The 5,638-nt window shown below is 35.0% G+C and overlaps 1 pseudogene; it reads left to right on the top strand.

Moving 5' to 3' along the window:
• Nucleotides 1-2,171: 2,171 nt before the first annotated feature.
• LOC128555260 (deoxyribonuclease-1-like) lies at nucleotides 2,172-4,488 on the top strand (annotated as a pseudogene).
• Nucleotides 4,489-5,638: the final 1,150 nt, after the last annotated feature.

Raw genomic sequence — 5,638 nt, 5'->3', positions numbered from 1 at the left:
CTATCTATGTCTGTACGATAAACACACTGTATCTTTTTGATTTTCTATATCCGTATCATGTCGGTTGTAAGCTTTAGCTGGCCCACGTCATAATTTTCGTGCAATCTTAATTCTAAAATGTTTTTGAAGAAAATGTATTTTCCCTCTGACTAAATTGAGTTTTTCAGTAGTTAGTAAGTTTCTAATAATGCTCGCATGAATTCAATGACATAGGGCGATTTCCCAAATCGTGTTTGTACCTGTAATAGTTCTACAGAAGCGTGTTGGTCTTTATTTTCCTGAATTCCCCTCGTATCAATGAAAACATACGACTCAGATAATGTATATATCTGTATTGTCTACTGAGATAATGTCGGAAGAGCCCCGGATGGATAATCCTTTCCCAAACTTGCTGGATAAACTTTATATATATATATATATATATATATATATATATATATATATATATATATATATATATATATATAATTTCAGAATATAGCGCAGCAAAATTTCTGCAGTATGAATGTGCTAAAGATAAAGTTATGACAAAATGTATATATAAAGTTATGGCAAATTGAATATTTGCCGTAAATACGGTCACTGTACTGCTAGATGCATAAAAGAAACAGAATTAAACTTTACCATTGCAATGGCAGTTAAGATAAGTGAAAATGGTGACAAAAATGAATACTATAATTATATTTGTCACTTTATCATAGACAGCATACTGTTTGTTTGTCTATAAGTTTATTTATAGTCGCCATCGGTAACCCATATGGGAGACTCCTCCCGAAGACTGTTAGTAATCTTAGTGAGAGGATAGCGCAAGATACAGAAGACGCCCCAATTCCTGAAGCTTCCCTTGTTCTTTAGCATGCCAGGTGTAAAGCATCCATACACGGGACTCCAATCCCAATGTTAGTAATTTTAAGTTGGTGAAGCGGGGGCTCGGGTATTACCACTGGACCACTACGTCCGCTCTGCACAACATACTAAATAGTCTGGCTCCCGTTAGATACTTAAATACTCTCCTTTGAATTTCTATTTTGTAACTTTTGAAGTCTCAGCAATGTCCGTCCCGGTTCTGGTTATAGAAAAAAGAAATAATATCATTCAGGATTTGAATAGTTTGAGGAGTTTTCACATATGAACCAAACGTACATATTCATTGTGCGAGTCCTCTAGGAATTGATTTTTATCACTTTTAAGGATAAGATTAGCGTTAGTGATTGCAAGCAGTCCCATAAAAGACGCGTGCAAATATAGCTTTCAATCCTTATTATATAATTAGATTTTTACAGTATTTGTACAAAAATAATTTGTTTTCTTCCAGACCCACCTAAGTTACATCGCAATTCGCCTGTCAAATCAAACTGACGTCCCACCGAAATGAAGGAGATGACCATTTTTTTTGTTATTTTTTTTTCGTTTGAATAATATGGGTGGGGGGTGCGGGGGTGGGGGGGTGGGGGGTGGGGGGGGTGGCTGGCCCTATTACCTATTGTTAACGGATTGAAGCTATTGTTCTATTTTGTTCTGGCCCTCTCTTTCATTTAAGTTGCTCTACAGTTTGTTATTTTATATAGAATATCTTTGAATCCAGAAAAATATCACATTGTCCTGCCGGTTCAGTTTTGATCTTTTACTGTCAGAAAACGTTTTAGCTACAATATAATGGTAATCGATCTCCGAATTTGAAAAAAATCGTCAAACGACGCTCTTTTGTTTATGATATTTGGTGGACGACGACAGATTGCACAGCAGTTCGCGGAAAAGATACTATTGCACCAATGTTATTATACGACAATAAGCGTTTTTATACAACACATATAGTTAATGTAAGTATAAACAAAACGTAAAAAAATTGAAAACTTTTCAATATTTTGAAATTAGATCTGTTCACGTGTCCGGGTAAAGACAAAATCAAATATGACCATGATCAGTGTTTAAATTTAGTAAAAACGAACTACAATATTTAATTATAGGACATGTCTTAAATAACTCGACTGGTCCTACTTTTCCTCGTCATCCCATTTTATGCAGTATGCCATAAATAACTAACAGGATATTGAAATAGGCTATATGACAGTGCATGTTGTGCAGACTCTAGAACAGTGACAAAAGTCAATTACACGAAAGGGAAGTCAACACTAGAAATTACAATAAAGTGATCGTACAGAGTTGTTGATACTTACAAAAAGAAAAGAAGTCAATTTCCGCTTAAGATACTTTGGTAATTACCATAAACACACACATAAACCGTCGTTTACTACCAAGGTGTGTATATATAAGGCGATATGTATATACATAAGTTGTATACATAAAGTCAAAAGTTATTCTTTACATCCTCGAACAAACACTTGAACTTATTACAGGATCAACAAATATACTGTTAGAAATATAGCACATTTGCGGACCAAAAGGAAGAAAGAACATTAAAAGTGAAAGGATATTACATTAATTCATACAAGTCACTATATAAGAGAGACTGAAAGAAAGTGTTTCAGCATAAGGAACTATTATGTACAATGTTTGTGTTTACTTCTTTTAGTATCGCCAATATATATTTCATTGTCAGTACATTGAGAAACGGATCATTTAAAGATAGGAGCCTTTAATGTGCAAATATTTGGAGCCAGTAAAATGAAGGAGAGCGGCCTGGTTAAGGTGCTTGTGGACATTATAATGAGGTATGACATCGTTCTAATACAGGAAATACGTGATGCATCTGGAGATGCAATAGAACAACTGCTAGATAAAATCAATGAAAAAAGTCCTGAAAACACATTCGTAATGAAACTTAGTCCGAGACTTGGGCGAAGCAGTAGTAAAGAACAGTATGCCTTCCTTTATAGAGAAAAGTCGGGCTTAAAAGTGGATCGTGATTATGTCTTCGATGATGGTGGTGAAACACTAAATACACATACAACTACGGTTGATACATTTGAAAGAGAACCGTATGTTGTTTTGTTTGAGTCTTCATCAACAAAGTTAAAACGATTTGCCTTTGCAGGTTTGCACATTTCGCCGTCAAACGCAGTTAAAGATTGCAAGCACTTGAAAATGTGTTTGATGATATTAAAACAAAGCTGAACATCGACGATATAATGATCATGGGAGATTTCAATGCGGATTGTTCCTATGTTCCAAACTACAAATGGGAAACTATGCCGATAAAAAGAAATCCGTCATATACTTGGTGGATAGGCGATGAAGCAGATACAACGGTTGCAAGTACCAATTGTGCGTATGACAGATTCGTGTCCACAGGTCAAGGGTTCGAAACAGGTGTGGTCAATGGCAGCGCCAGTGTGTATACATTCGATAGAGCTTTTCAGTTAAACCAAACATTTTCATTAGATGTTAGTGACCATTATCCTATAGAATTTGAGCTTATAAACGACTCGGAGACAAGTGATGCCCAGCAAGACTGTGTGTCTAACATGCTATTATTAGTTATACAGTGTGTGATATTACGTCGTCAATTTTACCTTTTAAAACTATTTTAACTTTAATCCAAATTATTTGATAAATGCAATAGGCATTTTTTTATGTAAAAAAAAATGAACATAGGCAAATCCATACTTAAAGAAAGGCTAACATTTTTCAAATGCTTGTTTTGAGGGTGCATAATTAACTATCTTCAATCTGTCAGTTTGTTCAAAAAAGGAAGACCAATTTTTATTAGGTAAGAGGATTCAGGATTGGGATATAATGCAAATAAAATAAAAAAATTATAAAGATATAATGCTCTCAGGCTAATCAACGTGCAGCTTGTAAGGTCTGTTGACATTTTACTGAAGCACGGATGCAGTGAACAAAACGAGCAAATAAATAAACACAGTTGACCACCACCTTGGAACTTTGCACATTTCATCAGACTCGATAAAAAACCAGTCAGTTCTGCTATTACTTTGCTTTGTTGGCTTTCCTTGCTGCCCGTAATAATAAATGCTGTTATTCGTTCCAAGGAGAAATAAACTGAGACATCAGACTGGCAATGGAAGCATTGACATGTTTTTATTTGTCATATCTACTTATGCATTTTCATTCAGTAAGGCGGAGACATTATTTAAGTATCAATTTTAATAAGTCAAATCAAATTTATGTGTCTTTAAATGAACAGCGCAAATAAAACAATCTTTCATCAAAACATTATAGAATTCACAGGCCTTTCTGTTCATACAAATAAGAAGCAGTTTGTTTTATTAATTTCTATAAATTTATACAAAAGGCCATAATAGGCCTATGTCGCTCACATGAGGAGCAAAGTTTAGTCATTACCCTTTAAGCAGTTTATTAAAATTTATTTAACGTTTCTTCTTTTTTATTAGCTCCTCTGATTTTTGAAAAAATCTACGAGGTATTGTCGTCACTTGATCGTCGGCGTTGGTTACAATTTTTGTTTATGTCCGCCTTTTCTCAAAAAGCACAAGAGCTATAGCTTTGAAACTTTGCACACTTGTTTGTCATCATTATGTGACTAAGTAGGCCGAGAAACGTCCACCAAAGGAAAATATACGACAGGCATAACTAAACTTCTTTTTAATTACCTGTGTGCAGTTCTACTTGAATCAACAAACTTGGGAGGGTATGTGTACCCAAATGCTCTTGATTTTATTGGCCTTACACACTACACTTCATGGTGATAATCTAAGTTTCACTGGAATTCCTTTAAAACTGTTGAAGTAGCTCACAGAAAAAAATGGGTATGGGTGTTCTTTCTACACAGAAAAGAATGTGATAGGCACTACTACATTTTATGGTGATCATCTGTATCATGTATGGCGTTTCATTGGAATCCCTTTTTACCTGTGAAAATAGTTCGCTCTATAACTTTTGCAAACTAAAGGGGCTTTTGGTGTGCCAGTGCCAACATTCGCCCTCCCACCACAAAACAGTCTCGCACTACTAAACTTCATTGTGATGACCTGTTTGGAGTCATATCCCTAAAACCTGGAAGTAGTTCGTTCCGCTAACCAAAGACCACATGACTAACCGCTTGATTGACCGACCATAAGTTGACTTCTAAATTCGTTTTCTGGGATATAAAAATAAGCTGATCAATGGGACCTATGTGAACCTAAGATCACAATCACATATATATTTAACAAATTAACAAACCTGATCCAATAAGAACATAAATCACCAGGAAGTTAAATATAGAAAATATGCATAAACGTGATAAGTACTTCCTTGTTTTTACCATATTTGTACCAGTACGAACATGTTCTATCTTGCTACTGTTCTTAACCCTTAGCCTGCTAAATTTCTAAAATGGACTTTTCCATCATTCAGTTTGGGCAATACCATGTATTATTCGAAGGGGTGTTCACTGAAAATTTATTAACTGAATAGCGAACAGTGCAGACCATGATCAGCCTGCACGGATGTGCAGGCTGATCTTGGTCTGCACTGGTCGCAAAGGCAAAACCACTTGCCGCCAGCAGGCTAAAGGTTAAACCATACATTTTTAATATTATTGAAAAGGAAATAAAGGGTTAATAAGTCGACCGACGTTGTGGCAAATCGAATCAATGCTGAATTAATATTTGTTTTTTTTTTTTTATACATTTCAGTTGATGAATACTGTTGGTGAAACTAATACTGTTGGTGAAACGAATATTATTCTTTTTGTTGTAGACAAATATTCTGT

This window comes from Mercenaria mercenaria, chromosome 2 (assembly GCF_021730395.1).
Source record: "Mercenaria mercenaria strain notata chromosome 2, MADL_Memer_1, whole genome shotgun sequence".
Lineage (NCBI taxonomy): Eukaryota > Metazoa > Mollusca > Bivalvia > Venerida > Veneridae > Mercenaria > Mercenaria mercenaria.
Note: the sequence above shows the minus strand (reverse complement) of the source record. Positions and strands in the feature narration are given on the sequence as shown.